General features: G+C 42.3%; 1 protein-coding gene across 4 annotated transcripts in view; it reads right to left on the reverse strand.

Annotated features, from left to right (window-relative positions):
* Nucleotides 1-1,641: 1,641 nt before the first annotated feature.
* Nucleotides 1,642-16,787, reverse strand: part of ppp6r2b (protein phosphatase 6, regulatory subunit 2b) — a 57,118-nt gene continuing 41,972 nt past the window's right edge. For 3 of the 4 annotated variants that reach the window (XM_028449271.1, XM_028449273.1, XM_028449270.1), the window contains exon 25: nt 6,182-7,226. The gene's annotated coding sequence lies outside the window, so the exon portion shown is untranslated. Of the gene's footprint in view, nt 5,044-6,181; nt 7,227-16,787 lie in introns of those variants that run through there. The other variant, XR_003674255.1, reaches the window with a different exon arrangement.

Raw genomic sequence — 16,787 nt, forward strand, 5'->3', positions numbered from 1 at the left:
CTGACTTTAAAGTCAGAATTTAATGTCAGAATTCTTAAAATTAAGTTAAAAAAGTTGAATTTAGAATTCTGATTTTATCTCTGAAATCTGACTTTAATATCAGAATTTGGACTTTATTTTCAGAATTTGGACTTTAAAAATGTGACTTAAATTTAGAATTCAGACTTGAATCTCAGAATGCTGACTTTATTCTCAGAATTCTGACTTTATACTCAGATTTCTGACTTTAAACTCAAAATTGTGACTTTACATTTAGAATTCGGACTTGAATCTCAGAATTCTGACTTCAATCTTAGAACACTACCTTTAACAAAAAATATTGGGCCATGTTTTTTTGTGGTTTTTTTCTGTGGCCCTAATCCTCTTCCGTACGAGGCGTGAGTGCCGGGGCAGCCGGTGTGTTCACTATCAGCTGCTCTAACTATCTGGGAATGTGACGAGTACAAATTTAGGCTCAGGAATGAAACCACACATCAACGAGTCAGCAAACAACGGCACAAAGACTGGACCCCGAAGCCGAAACCAGTTCAGAATCCTGTACGAGCACAAAGGGAAGTCCTTCAGGTGTTACAGCAAGCATTGTAAACACTGTCAGCAGGGCAAGAAGATCTATGAGGAGAAAGTATGAAGGCTCAGGTTTCCTCCACTGATTTAGAGACACAACGTAGTGTATGAAGTGAATCACAACCTAATCCACAGGTTCACCCGCCCCCAAGGTAAACACACCTCACAGAGACTGTGTGTGTGTGTGTGTGTGTGTGTGTGTGTGTGTGTGTGTGTGTGTGTGTGTGTGTGTGTGTGTGTGTAAAACAAACACAGGCTCAGGCTTCTTCTCCTTTTACATATTTATTAGTTTATATCTGATGAACGTCGTACAAGCTGATTGGACAACAACACTTTATTACACACGCTGCATTTGAAAGGAAAGAAACAAACTCAGCATCAGTTCACTCAACGTAAAAAGGCATTTATTAAAATTCTCTATTCTCCCATTAGTTTTTATTGATCATGTGCACACACGCAAACACATAATCAAATATTAAATTACATGTAATAGCCTTGGTGTACAAAACAATAAATAAAAAGGATGAGGTATACGAACACACGTTTTTAATTAAAGTTTCAGGCTCCCGCTTTTTCACACAGGCAAATGTGGCTAATGTGCTAACTTAAGATGATTGCAACCATCGTTAAGCTCTACTAGTTCTCAAAAGAGGAGTACATGTTCTCAGTTTAGTACACTTTACTAGTGAAGTAAAAAGTGTTACTAGTACTACTAGTTAGCATTATATGCTAATAAGGGGGTGGAGAAAGCAAATTCAGGTTTGCATTAGGTCTACTAGTACTACTAGTGAATCTTTTGGCTTTACTAGTACTACTAGTAAACTAAAATGTATACTAGCACTAGTATAGCTTTGAATTTCTACTAGCAACGTATCTTGTACTACTACTAGTGACACAAAATTGCAGACGAGTAATGTCTACTAGTGTGCCAAAAACCTTTACTAGTAGAACCGTTTATTGTTTACTACTACTACTAGTATACTCAATATATATATATATATATATAATATATATATTAGATAATATTTAGTAATAAATAATTAGTCTACTAGTAGTACTAGTAAAGCCAAAATATTCACTAGTAGTACTAGTAGACCTAATGCAAATGAAGTAAGAAGGATTAGAACCAAATCCAGCTCTCTGATTGGTTGGAATTCTTTCAAAAGTCAATGGCAATTCTTAAATTGCTTTTCCCGCCCCCTTAGTACCACATGATGCTAACTAGTGACACCTTTTGCGCCGCTAGTATAGTGTACTTGCGCACTTGTAAACCTAAATTGAGTACTAGAAGAGATTAATCATGGTTGATGCCACTGATAACACATTTATGCTCAAACAGATTGCCATAGTAGGAGGGATTAGAACCAAATCAATCTCCCTGATTGGTTGTAATGTTTTCAAAAGCCAATGGCAAACCTGAATTTGCTTTTCCCCACCCACTTATTAGCATATGACGTTCCTAAGTAAAACTAGTGACACTTTTTATTCACTAGTACTAAAGTGTACTTGTGGTCTAATAAACCGAAGTAGACGACATGTACTGTAAATGTGAGTAACTTGTAAAGTTTAACTCATTTATACTCAGCTTCCCAGTCATGACAATAAAACATTAAATCAATTACGCACCAACGCGATGATGCCATAAACATAAAAAGTAAAAGCGCACGCACACACGCACACGCACACACACACACAATGGGTGAGGTCAGATGTGTGGGAAGTTAGCGAGAGAGGAAGTGATGGGACCCTGTACACGCCCTGGATTTCCTCCTGTGACCCTGACACACACACGTGAATCCTGCAGGCAGTTTACTTTTAAAAACTTAAAGTGCCAAAACACAAGCAAGGCTCAAGAAAAAAGGGCTGTGATCTACACGTGTGACATCATCGATCCTGGTCACCAATGCCTTGATACACGCCTTAAAAAACAAGAAGAAGTTGAAAAACTATCCTCAATCAATCTTAACTTGTAAAAAGAAGAAGAAGAAGAAACGAACCCTACTGAACAGATATGATCCCAGTTGGAAAACTGGTGGGAAGACGCACTTTGGCAGAAAGCATCAAAGTACTTTAGTATCTACATGATTTACTCATTCAAGTCAAAGATCCTTGTCCTCTGTGAGAGAGAGACGAACATGGAGGCCTCTGGTGCTGCCCGACGCAAAACAAAAGTGCTTGTTGGAAAAGGAAAGTGCTTTTGAAATAACGACTACAACAATCGAGTTATGTCATTCTTTTTTTGGCATGAAACAGAAGTTAATCCCTGCCCTGAGAAAGAGGACGACGAGGAGGAAGATATCATTGAAGCGCTGGGGTTAGAGTGTCAAAAGATAATTCTGTTAAGGTTTCAACTCTGGTTTAAATTAAGATTTAATATTAACTTTATTTACAAATAAATACCCATTTAAACTTTAGTATTATGTTTAATCTAAGTGAGCTTTGGTTTTCTCTGCCAAGAGTCTGAAAACCAGTGAAAACCATTCTGTTTGAACGAGAATAACAAGGTTAAGCAATGAGCTGGTGTCAAATTACAAACTAGTAAACTCTCAGTACTGCTGCACCTAATCTACAGGCAGCTGACAAAATAGGAATACATAAAAACAACATAAAAAACACAAGAGAAGATTAGACGGATGCATATAATGTATATAAATTACAAATTAAGATGTGATGCTTGTTTTAAAGTTTTGACTTCAAGAAGCCGTAATAAGTCGATAGTCAACCATTAACCTCATTTCTTCCCTAATACGTTTAATGATAAATATTTTATGGGACAGAAAATAAAATGTGTTTGTTTGTAAGTTTGTTTTGATCTCCACTGTAAACACTTTGTTACTGACATTGTGGGAAAGGTTTGGTGCATTGCATTGTGGGATGTTGAGTCCTATAGACTTCATTCATACTCAGATTAAAAATGACATTCTTCTGCAGCTTTAAACTACTTTAAACTAGGGGTGGTCTGAATCTCCTCATACTACTTTTTCACATCATTGCTAATACAGATTCTATATGATGTCAACACATCATATTTTTATCACCTATTTTGTAACGAGACAACAGAGAACAATAATCAGCAACAGCAGGTGTGAGAAAAACGGACCCATTTATTTAACAAATGGGTTACATATAATTTAAAATGTAAACTATTTTACAATGAAATAATAGAAAAATAGCTAAAAATGGATAGAAGTGCAGGAGTCAGAAAAAAACTGTTTTTATTGTAGATTTGAGATGCAGGACAATATAAGGGTAACATTTTTATTAGGGCCACATTTGGGAAATAATTTATCCAGGCCTGATAAATGTTTCCCACTGAAATATCAAGTGTGTATAGCACAAAAAGGTAACAGAGTGGAAAGATCTTCATCATTCAACCCCATGTTAAACAAACATTGGGAAGAATTCAGCACTGCTGCTATGCTGCTCATACAGCACAGCTAACATGCTAACATTAAGTGAGCTACTGACACCTTTACATTCAATCATTTTCAACATCTCAAATGTGCCTCTAATGAAAATTTAACCCAAAAGCCAATACTCATTTCTTCTGCTGATTCCGGACCAATATCGGATACCCTACCTTCAAAAAAAAAAAATCTGTTTTGGTTTATTAATAATTATCATTACTCTAATATTCCTTTTCTAAAATATGTGAATGCACATTTTATGTTGTTTTTATGAGTTTAGAAGTAGAATAGTCACAATTTTCCACTTTCATCAATTATACTACTATTTTAACTGATTAAACTAGCAAAACTAAAAAAAATTGGTGACTTCTTGAGTTTTTTGCTCAAAGACGGTGAAACTGAGAAGATATCATGATTTTTAAACTTAAGCTAAAAACCTATTTATTCAGCTTTTATGTAGTGCTTTATAATGTTTGCGCCATATTTTATTCTTTGAATTATGTGATATGTTAAATCTTTTCTTATTTCGTTTTTATGCTAATTTTAATGTTTCATTTTATAAATTCCTCCCTTCTTTTATTTCTTTTTTTTTTGTGCATTAGTCTCTAAACTTTTTTTTTTCTCCAATCATTTTATCACTTTTGCAAATTTCTGTGAAGCACTTTGGACTTTAATTGAATTTGTAAGAAAGGTGCTTTATAAATAAAGGTTGATTGATTGATTGATTTCTACTTTCTAAGAAGAAAGTGAGTTAGCACATCTATCTGTACCATTGAGTTCACGTCATAGATGCCAAGAAAAAAAGACCAGTGCACCGAGGTTATCTAAACATTAAGTAAAACCTGCTTGTGCATATTATTATCGTTTGCCGTCTTATTAAAAATGATCAAATTCTTCTAAAATCAGGATAAAAAAGACCAAAGTTGGTGTAAAAAAATTATCCTTTCAAAGCAAAGATTGTGCAAGACACACCAAAGGACAACCAATGTGTAGAACAAACACACACACACACACACATGAACCTTTACACACGTAGGCAGCATGTAGCAAAGGGACAGGAACTGATGCTGGCCTGCAAACCAAAAACGGGGACGTCATTATTGCCTCGTTTTATTAACAGAACGTACATAACAAAAACAAAGCGCCATCCCTCCGAGTGGATTTGTTCCACAAATAGATAGAATGTCATATATTGTTTACTGTTATGTTACGTTTACACGTCACCAAGGAGCGCCACGACCTAACACAGATTAAAATGTCACAATATTACATTGAAAACAGCTCTGAGAGGGGGCGTGAACCACATGTGCACGTCGTGTGCCGTTTTTTGCATGGGGTCGAAGATGTTGGTGTGTACACAGGTGGATTTAGTTGTGTGTGTGTGTGTGTGTGTGTGTGTGTGTGTGTGCGTCTCACAGGTGTGCTTTCTTTGTATCTGCATACGTTCCCCTTTGACCTGAGAATCAGAGAGCCTTAAAACCCACACGCACACAAACATGCACACATGTATACAAATGAAGGTTTTACACACACACACACACACACACACTCGCACATGCGTACACACACACACTTCTGACTGACATCTTTGAGTAAAGAAGTGAAACACGGGTAGAAATAAAGCACTTCAGCCCCAAAGTGTTGGAGCAAATTAAAGTGATTCAGGACAACATTAAAACCCTGGCAATTAAGTGATGATTATGGAAAGACAAAATATGAATAAGCCGTTTGAGTACAAATATGATATAAATGACAACCATTATTAAGCTCTACTAGTGCTCAGTTTCAGTTTTACTAGTGAAGCAAAAAGTGTCACTAGTTAGCATCATACAATATTTAAATAAGGGGGCGGGGAAAGGAAATTCAGGCATGCCATTGGCTTTTGAAAATATTCCAACCAATCAGGGAGCTTGATTTGAAGGTGGTTGAATGCAGACATGAACATTCAAGAACAGTCATGTGGAGACATGTATTTTAAAAAGTAGCAATAATTAGTTTAAACTGACAAACAATGGGCATAAAAAAAATCAAGAATGTGGTTAAATTGACAAAATAAAGCATGAAATATGGTGAACAAAGGTTAAAAGTGTCAATAATGGGTCAATATATGCGACATTAGGTGGGAAAAGTGGTGGAAAGGGTTTATAAGTGTCTTGAAAGTGGAAAAATATGCAGAAAAGGCATTGAAATTTGATGGAGAAATGGGAGTAATGTCGTAAAAATGCATTAAAAGGAGCAAAATTATGGCAAGAAAAAATTATGAAAATAGATTCAAATATGGAAAGTTTGGCTCAAAATGTTCATAAAATATTCTTAGTTTCTTGAAGGCATCTGATGACACCTTTCCAGTGTCTCGCGAACCCAAATGGGGTCCTGACCCCAAGGTTGAAAACCCCTTTAATAGTAGATGATTTGGCTTTACTAGTAAAATCTACTAGTGCACCAAAAGCCTTTACTCGTAAAACAGTTTTTTTTTTACTACCAGTAAACTGAAAATATCTCACTAGTAATACTAGTACACTGTTTTTAGTCTACTAGTAATACTCTAATGCAAATGAAACAGGAGGGATTAGAACCATATTCAGCTCTCTGATTGGTTGGAATACTTTTGAAAGCCAATGGCAAGGCTGAACTTAATTTCCTCACCCCTTATTAGCGTATGATGCTAACTAGTGACAACTTTTCCTTTACTTGTCAAGTCTACTCGCACACTAGTAAACCTAACATGAGCACATGTACTCTAAAATTGTAGAGCTTAATAATGGTTGATATCACTGATATCAGATTTATACTCAAACAGCTTTCCATAGCTGGACTCTAAAATCCAACCGTCTTATTCTGACTAATTTTTGCCCTTTCGTAATCTTGGTGGACTGTGGGAGTACAATGTTCTTCATCTGAGTGTAAAGACAAATGTTCTGGTTCAAATAAATACATTTAAACCACAAGTATAAATCTAAATTCTACAGTGTAACTGTGCACATTTAGTTACACTTTGTGAGAGAATAATTTGTCTTTCATATTCCGTCGTCTTCACATCATGAAGATATGGTAAAACATCATGTGGAGTGTGTGGATTCCATTCATCCAACATTAATACTGTTTAACATCAGCACTGAGGACACTCACTCACATGTCTTCTTCAGTCACTAAAGAGAGGTGACAAAGCAGAGGCAACCGGGCTGTGACTGAACCAACAGGATTGTGTCAGTACCATATCTGTAGTTGGATCCATTGCAGAGGGACTGGACGTCTCTGTGAGGTGAAAATAAACCAGGACACACATTAGAAACTATTTGGTTGACACAGACACAGCTGATCAAACTAAAGGCCAGAAACCTACAAAATACTAAAGTAAATGTACAATAATAACCCACATTGTTATTTTTTTTTTTAACAATATGTGCACAATATGTGACGCTTTTGGCTTTTTCTCCTCTAAGGAACAGCACGTGTGAGTGAGTTAGGACGTACTCAGCGAGCATCTAACTGTGCATTTCATGCTGTTCTGAGAAGTAATGAAAACACTGACTCATGAAACAAGTATTTTAATACAAAATAAGATCAAATAACAATATATCGATAGAGGCAAATTGTAATTTTCTATATCGCCAAAACAGAAAACTCAATATATTGCCCAGTGGGGCGGGGCGGGGTAGAGCGCGCTGGGCGCACCGAGCGGATCAAGTGACGGAGCGCATGTGGGGCGTGCTTATTGGACCTGGGGCGTTGGGCGGAGAAGAACACGCAAAGCGGAGTGATAGAGCGTACACGTGCAGCACATACATGATTCCACCCAACATCAGCTGCAGTCTGCGTGAGAGGCTTCTCAACACAATAAATTGTGTTAAAGTGAGATATGAGAGTCTGATACTGTAGAGGACCTCATCAGAATCAGCATTGAGGGTCCAGAACTGATGCACTATGATGCCAGGTAAGAATGTGTGATATTTTATCGTTTATGATTCATCGTCAAAAATATTCTCACTGGTAAGAATATTGTCATCCCACGATATAAACGATAAATTCCCATGGGCCATTTGTCCATCAATTTAGCCAAGAATGCCCCTAAAATCCTTGTTCCACAGGCCAAAACTGCCCCTGTTTGTTGTCAACTTATTATTCTCTGGAGCGGAACGTTGTTTACGGCAGCTCCGTAGTGAAGCCTCCGCGGCAGCGGTGTACACCACCGCCGCTTCCGCCCCTCAACCCTCACACACCACGTCTCAGCTACCTGAAGCTGCCGTGCTGTGATACATCATGGACCAGTATTTGATTAAAACCAGACAAACATCCAACAAAGTGAACCAATTCTAGTTCCTCCATCAGATCCACCCAAAGTTCCACAAACACGGGGACAGAGATGAACCTGTAGCAATGATTATGAACTGGAAACTCAACTAAAGCTAACTATGCTAAGCTAACCCACCGACACAGACTGGGCTAAGAGCTAATGCTAACCACTCCATATAAGGAACAATAGACCAAGTAAAAAGAACGTCTAACTGCCATAAAGCCACCGATTTGTTTATGGTCAGATTTAACACTTGTATGGAAGAATAAAAACTAACATGTCACACATTGTGTGAAATAAATGTTAGCATAATATTAATGTCACTATTAATCCGTCCCAACTTGTGAAACGCAATATTTTTAAATTATATTTCACGTGTTCAGAGACAAAGCTGGTCCCATTAGACTAATGTAACTATGAGATTATTACACCTAAATATACTGAATGATTAAATCATCAGCTTGATCTGGTTTAATTATAGGGAATCAGTTATTTATCAACCATAACTTTATGTAACTCATAAGATAAATAAACAAGATTCAGCAACAGTAAAAACACTAATGGAGTTATTTTTGCTTTTGATGTGCTTTTTTTAAAAAAATTTTTTTAGAAAGTATCATTTTAAGTGAGGAAATAAATGAATTACTTACAATAACACTAATAAAGTGATCCACATGCACTAACATATTCCATAAAATATCAGCTCATGAACTCTTTGAGTCAGCAGTTATTGTAGCCTTTTTTAATGTTGATGTATTCACATTTATTTGTGTTTGTAAGGAACATGTTTACACTGTAAGTTGGGAATAATTTTATTTATTTATAATTTTTTATTTATCGTGATGTTTATCGTTATCGTGATAAATACCAAAAATTATCGGGATAATTTTTTTTAGTCCATATTGCCCATCCCTACTGCCAGGTCAGATGTTCAGCAGTGGTTCTCCCAGGGGAAGAGGGTTAGGAGACCCCACTATAAGAGCTAGACCCTCTGAATTTAATTCCATGGGGTGAAGTAATGCAGATGCTAAGTTAGTTATGCTACTGTTAAGTTAATTCAAGTACAGAATTTCTGCAAAATAAAAAAAAAAAAAACTGAATACATGTAACCTGTTGTTATGCTTTGCTGTTATTTAAAACATTTTTGTTACTTCTTTTAAAATTAATTACATTAAATAAAATAAATGACCTGTTATTTCAGCCACTGTCTGTGTGTGTGTGGTTTTTTTAATGTATTTATTTACAGAATAAAATAACAAAACAGGCTTCCAGCAACCCACCCCATCCCAACCGCTCCCCTATACATTCCTACCATAATCACAACCACAATCATCCACACATTCATAGTGTTGTGATAGGAAAGCAAAATATAAATATACAGTAAATATAATTAAAAAAGGAGCACAAAGCAAACAAAAAAATATAACATAACACAATGAAAAATTAAATCAATAACACTAATCAAAAATCAATAAATAAAATACAACACAATCACCAAAACATTTATAAAATAACAAATGGCACACTTTGAAGAAAAAACACCTAATAACTATATCTCTAACTCAAGTAAGCAGACATTCCATTTCTTTTATTCTGTTATTTGTTGCTAGAATTGTTTCTAACATATACTGATGATAAACTCTATTCTTAAAGGGCTCTATTCTCCCATGTGTGTAAGTCCAAAAAGCTGCACAGCGGCGCTGATTCTGGCTGTGTGCTATTCTCCCCCTGTACTTAAGTCAGTCGATGTGCGTCTTCATCCCAGTTACGTACTGTGGGTGGAGCAGCCCTGAAATGTGGGTGTTCCCATTCAAATCTGGTTTTACGTGCATTCTCCGGTGTGAGCAAGTCCTTTTCCTCTTACGCGCTTCTAACCCTGGAATAAGTGCAGCGCCCCGATAAGGTGAAACATTGCACTACAAATATGGACTGGTTACATTTGAAGTCACAATGCAATAATCTGATCAATGATCTGATCAAATCAACCTGTTACATTGTTTATCAATGAAGGCGTTTCAAATTCAAAAAGTGAACTTTATCATTTTCATGGATTTCAATGACATTTACAAGCGTTGGGAAAACTCCAGGTTCCTTGATTTCTAGACAGCCCAAAAAATGACGTCACTACCTCCTTTCCTTCAGCCCGCCTTCATTCACACATTCGCGCTTTTGGTCTACCTTACGCGCGGTGGTCGCGTCAGCATCCTGGATCAGAGAATACGCATGGGAGAGAGGTGCGTAACTGCAGGCGCGCAAAAAAGCGCTGAAGTCCAGACGGGAGTATAGACCCCAAAGTGTTTTTCTACATAAATTTGATATAGTTTTAGCTTTAAAAAAGACATTTTACCCAGTAGGATTTTCATATTCAAAAAGTGTGCACATTTACCTTCAAAAACACAAAACTAAATATTCTGTGGTGTGATTCGCAAAACAATATCCATAGACCTTAACCATGACTGTACACTGAGCCAAAACTTAGCCATATGTGGACAAAAAACTAAAAAAAATACACTAAAACATTCAAATATTTTGTAAATATCATATCTCGAGTCACTGTCAATCTTTACATCATACAAAACTAACGTATGCCAGTTAAATCAACTATTCATCAGCATCAGCTCAAAAAAAAAAAAAAAAAGTAGTTCTATTTCATCCCTGCTGACCGCCAGAGGCGGTGCTTTAAGCACTGAATATTCCCCTTCGCGCATGCGCAGTGCGAGTATGTACACCAACAATGTCACCCGTGACCCCTGGATGACCCAGAGGAAGTTTATATCTTCTGGTATCACTCCAGGGTACTTTCCTTTTTTTCTTCTCGAGCGCAGTTACTGGAATACTGTGCATACAGCTGCCGTCGCTAGTAGCTCCGTGACCGTGGTAGGTCGGAGCAGCGTGCATTCGCCCTCCAGGAGCTGCGATGGTGAGTGTTTGGGTAGCGGTAGCTTCACCCATTAGCAACCTCTGTTGGCACAGGCCGCGTTAGCGCCGCCTCCCCCCAGCATATGGTTTGTGTTTGGTCCCGACGACACACGCTGACAAGGTAAGTAGCCGCTTATTCGGCAGATCAACGGTTGTCTTTATAAAAATGAAAGAGATGGTCGGTGAAGGCTGCATTTGAGCAGCCTACTCCCGAAATTTAAGTTAGCCGACTTTATTTGTTTGCTGGTGGGTTGTGTGCGCACGCCCGGAGCCCAGCGTGGATTTGTTTACATTAGCATCTCCGGCTAAGCTAGTGTCATCTTCTGTTAAAGAGCCCAGTCTGGGTGAGGACCACAGTACAGTGGTTGTTTTTTGTTTAGTATATTGGGCCTCTACTGTGCAGGCAGCGTGCGCGCTCCCTTCCCCAGTATACGGTCCCTATACTCGCCCAACCTACGGCGTCCGCGCTCAGGCTAAGCCGAGGAGTGCAGGGTGATACCAGACAGGCAGCGTGCGCGCCCCCTCCCTTTGTTGAATACCTGTGTTGAAATCAGTGACTTCTCAGTCAAGCTACGATGGATGGCTCACATATCTGCACATCTTGTGGGGTTTCTTTACAGCCAGAGGATGGCCACGACCTATGCCCCACATGCCTTGGCCCTGAGCACCTGGGGGAGGCGCTGTCAGGCAATCCCTGCAGCTACTTGCCTCGGGCGGCCAGGGTTGCCAGGTTGGCGGGGGTGGAAGGCTCAGTAGCCGTAATCGACCTCCCCCCAGGCCAGCCACCTCCGACCCGTCAGACACGCTCCAAGAGGCGGGCAGAGGCTGCGGCAGCTGCCCCCTCCAGGAAGAGAACGAAGTCTGACCATAGTGGGTTATCATCTATAGTTGAGCAGCTGTCTGCTGAATTGGCTCAGATGAGATCCCTGCTGGCCGACAGCCAGCCGGTTATTCCCCTGGTGGCTGATGCGGCACTCTCTCCCCCAATGCCAAAGCTGCTGCCCGAGGAGGATACACTCTCTTTGGCTGCTTCGGCTAGCCATTTCTGTGATTATGGGGAGAATTTGGATGTTGGATCCCAGGTGTCTGAGCAGGGCTCCCACTCCTCGGATCACAGTTCGGGGGCCGAGGTGGAAGACAACTCCATGCGCGCTGTCATGCGCCTGGCTCTACAGCGGCTGCACACAGTTGTCCCACAGCAGGCAGAGGCAGCATCTGCAAGCGCCTTCTTCAGGCGCAGGCCTGCCCCCACAGCTTTGGCTATTCCTCATTCAGAGGATTATCTGAGAGAGTTGCAGTCCTGGAGGGACAGTAAGGCTTGCTCCCGTCTCTCTGCAGATGGGCGGACCCTGGCAGCCATGCATGATGCAGCGGGGGCCGGCCTGGATCGCACTCCGCCCATCGAGCCTGCCATCGCTTCTCTTATTGTGCCCCCAGATGAAGCACTTCGAAGGGATGCTAGGTGTCCTCGACCCCAGTGTCGAATAACCGATGACCTTCTCACGAGGGCTTATGATGCTGGAGCACATGCTGGTCGCATGGGAAATTCCCTATCACACCTCATGTTGGCCCTCTCAGCCTCACTGCAGGAGGGCGGTGTACATGCCGATGTGGTCACCTTCTGTGATGCCTCATTGGAGGCTTTTGGGCTCATGTCCAGAGAGCTTGGGCGAATAATGTCCATCTTAGTCCAAGCTCGTCGTCAGGTTTGGCTGTCTCAGTCAAACTTAACGGAGGCAGCCAGGAGAATGCTGCGCAGCCTCCCGGTCGAACCAGGGGAGATATTTGGTCCAGCAGCCCAGGAAGCTCTGGAACGGACCATCCAGGCGGGACAGACCAGGCAGCAGCTTGCCGGGCTTAGCCGGATGCCTCCTCCTGATAGACCCCCGGCTGGCAGGCTGAGGGGCCTCCCGGCGGTTTTTCGCAGCCACATGCCGTCGACAACTCACTTCACTGGTCGTCGTGATGCCCAGCGTCCCGCATGGAGACCAGTCCGGGGTTTTCGGAGTTCCGCTCGCCTGCCACCTAGACAATTTCAAGCTCCAGAGCCTTTCCGCCCTCCCACTAGGGCCCCGAGGGGCCGGGGGGGCAGAGATTGAGGCTTTGGGGCCGGCGGTCAGACTTTTTTTCGCATCAGCAGCTCCAACAGTGAGCTACTCATGCTTCAGACCCGTGGGTGGTCGCCACCCTAACCTACGGGTACAATCTTCAATTCCGCCGTAGGCCCCCCACATCTGGCCGGGTCAGAATGACATCCATCAGCGAAGGCTCCCGCATTAGACCAGGAGCTGTCTGCCCTCCTGTAGACCCTGGGTCAGGTCACCGGGGGTTCTATTCAACGTACTTTTTAGTGACAAAAAAAAACTGGCGGATTCCGCCCAATCCTAGACCTCAGAGGGTTGAACAAATTTCTGAAGGTCATACCTTTTCACATGCTGACCACAGCAGATGTCCTCAGAACGGTGGCTCATGGGGACTGGTTCACATCAATAGACCTCAAGGACTTGTACTTTCACGTCCCAATTGCTCAGCAACACAGGCAGTTTCTGCGCTTCGCATCTCTCTCCCCAAGGGTCTTCACAAGGTGTGTGTCTGCGGCCCTAGCACCTCTACAGTCTCGGGGCTTGAAGGTTCTCCCATACCTGGACGACTGGCTGATCTGTGCTCCATCCCGGGTCCAGGCGTCACAAGACACAGAGCGTCTCCTGTCCCATGTGGCTCGACTTGGACTCAAGGTGAATGTGGAAAAAAGTTGCCTGGTGCCATCCCGGGTCACAACTTTGATTGGGGTTTTAATGAACAGTGTAACTATGACGGCAAAACCCTCCCCCCACCGTGTGGACGGTATTTTTCGCCAGCTCGCCTTATTCAGGGAGGGCCGCTGGCTGACCTATGTTTCTTTCCTCCGTCTTTTGGGCAAGCTAACGTCAGTCTCGGGGGTAGTTCCTCTGGGCTTGCTGTCGTTGCGCCCGCTGCAGAGGTGGCTGAACAGTATTCACTTGGATGCCAAGCGGCACAGGAGCAGGAGGCTCAAGGTCTCACAACAGTGTCTTTGCGCCCTGGCTCCGTGGAGGGACAGGGCTTACTTGCTCAGAGGCGTTCCTATAGGCTCCGTTCCATCTCGCAGGGAGGCCGTTACCACAGACGTATGCCCTTCGGGATGGGGTGCGGTGTGGCAGAGCAGGACGGCCCAGGGGCATTGGCCTGTGGAAGACCAAGGTGCACACATCAATGTGTTGGAGCTGCGTGCGGTTCACCTAGCTCTCAAGCACTTCTTGCCGCATCTGAGTGACAAGCATATCCTTTTGCGGTCAGACAACACATCTACAGTGTATCACATAAACCATCAGGGCGGTACCAAGTCTGCACGGCTGCTGGAAGTGGCAAGGGAGCTCCTCACATGGGCAGCCCCCCGCTTGATCAGTATACGAGTAATGCATATACCGGGAGAGCAGAACCACTTGGCGGACTTCCTCTCCCGTCGGAAACCTCCGTCAGGGGAGTGGCACCTCCAGCCGGAGGAAACGAACATTATATGGAGCATATTCGGCAGGGCAGAGGTGGACCTCTTTGCTTCGGAGCAGTCGACCCACTGCCCTCTGTGGTTCTCCTTAGCCGAGACAACCAGTCCTCTCGGCCGGGACGCATTGGCTCATCCTTGGCCGGATGGCCTCCTGTATGCCTTCCCTTCGTTTTCTCTGATTCAGCTGGTACTCCACAGGGTCCTTCAGGGGGGCCACAGGATCCTGCTTGTAGCTCCCTTCTGGCCAGGAAGGAGCTGGTTCCCGCTGCTGCACAGCCTCTGTCACGGCGCACCGTGGCGCCTTCCCGACAGGAGGGATCTCCTGTCCCAACTGGCCGGGCAGATTTGACACCCCAATCCGCAACTCCTTCAACTGTGCGTTTGGCCACTGGGGGGCCCGAGACGCTCCTGAGCGTCTGTGCCGACCCAGTTAGATATACTATAATGAATGCAAGAGCGCCGTCTACTCGCCTCCAGTATGAGAACAGATGGAAACTGTTTTCCGACTGGTGTACAAGGCGGGAGGTGGACCCTGTGCACTGCCCTGTGCCAGCTATTCTGGACTTTCTCCAGTCCCTTCTGGACAAAGGGCTTTCTCATTCAACGCTGAGAGTCTATGTCGCAGCAATATCTTGCAGACATGTAATGGTCGACAATGGCACGATTGGTAGCCACAAGCTGGTGTCCTTTTTTTTGAGAGGAGCTTGGAGGTTGCATCCTCCGAGAGCCACAAGGACTCCAGCATTGGATCTTCCCCTGGTGCTGGAGGCATTGCGCCTTCCACCGTTTGAGCCTTTGGCACAAGCAGCGCTTTGTGAGGTGCATCCCAGGGGCCAGAGCGGGCGACATAGAATCAAATCTAAAGTTGCTGGCAAAGAGTAATCGTAAGTTTGATAGGATAGTCCTCCATGTCGGCACTAATGACTCCCGACGTCGCCAGTCGGAAGCAACCAAAGTGAACATTGAATCAGTTTGTGCTTATGCTAAAACAATGTCGGACTCCGTAATTTTCTCTGGTCCTTTACCAAATCTGACCAGTGATGACATGTATAGCCGCATGTCATCATTTAACCGCTGGCTATCGAGGTGGTGTCCAGAAAACGAGGTGGGCTTCATTGATAATTGGAGATCCTTCTGGGGAAAACCGAACCTGATAGGAAGAGATGGAATCCATCCTACTTTGGAGGGAGCATCTCTACTATCAGAAAACATGGCACATTTATGACATCTCATGAATGAGACCATGTTACAGAGGGGGAGTCCTCCACGCCCCTCTGCGCTTGCCTTAGGACAGTTTCCCTCCCATTGCTATCAGGATAGCTGTGTTCATCGCCATGACAACTGTTGTGATGGTGATGAATATTATTTTATGGAGACGGTGTCAGTCCCCCGACCCATATTTCACAATGATTTTAACATAAAATCAAATAAAAGAGCTATCAATTATAAAAATCTGAAAAAAATTAAAATCTCAAATCTAGAAACACCAAAACATAAAACCATTAGATGTGCTCTATTAAATATTAGATCACTGAGATCCAAATCTCTACTAGTAAATGACCTTATCTCAGAAAATAACTTTGATTTATTCTGTTTAACTGAAACATGGCTGTATCAAGATGAATATGTTAGTTTAAATGAAGCCACTCCTCCCAGTCATTTAAATACTCATATGCCACGAGACATAGGCCGTGGAGGTGGTGTAGCAGCTATTTATCATTCCTCTCTCCTAATCTATCCTAAACCAAAGGCCAATTACACTTCCTTTGAAAGCCTGGTTCTAAATTTATCTCATATCGAATCAAAAACCTGCCAGCCAGTCTTATTTGCGATAATTTACCGTCCTCCAGGCCCTTATTCTGAATTTCTATCAGAATTCTCTGAGTTTATATCAAACTTAGTCCTCAGTTCTGATAAAATACTGATAGTAGGAGATTTTAATATCCATGTGGACAAAGATAGTGATAGCCTGAGCTCAGCCTTTATGTCCCTAATAGACTCAGTTGGCTTTTTTTCAAACTATTAATGAAGCTACTCATCGTTTAAATCATACTCTTGATCTTGTTCTAACATATGGCCT

Source organism: Gouania willdenowi, chromosome 6 (genome assembly GCF_900634775.1).
Source record: "Gouania willdenowi chromosome 6, fGouWil2.1, whole genome shotgun sequence".
NCBI classification, from domain to species: Eukaryota; Metazoa; Chordata; class Actinopteri; order Blenniiformes; family Gobiesocidae; genus Gouania; species Gouania willdenowi.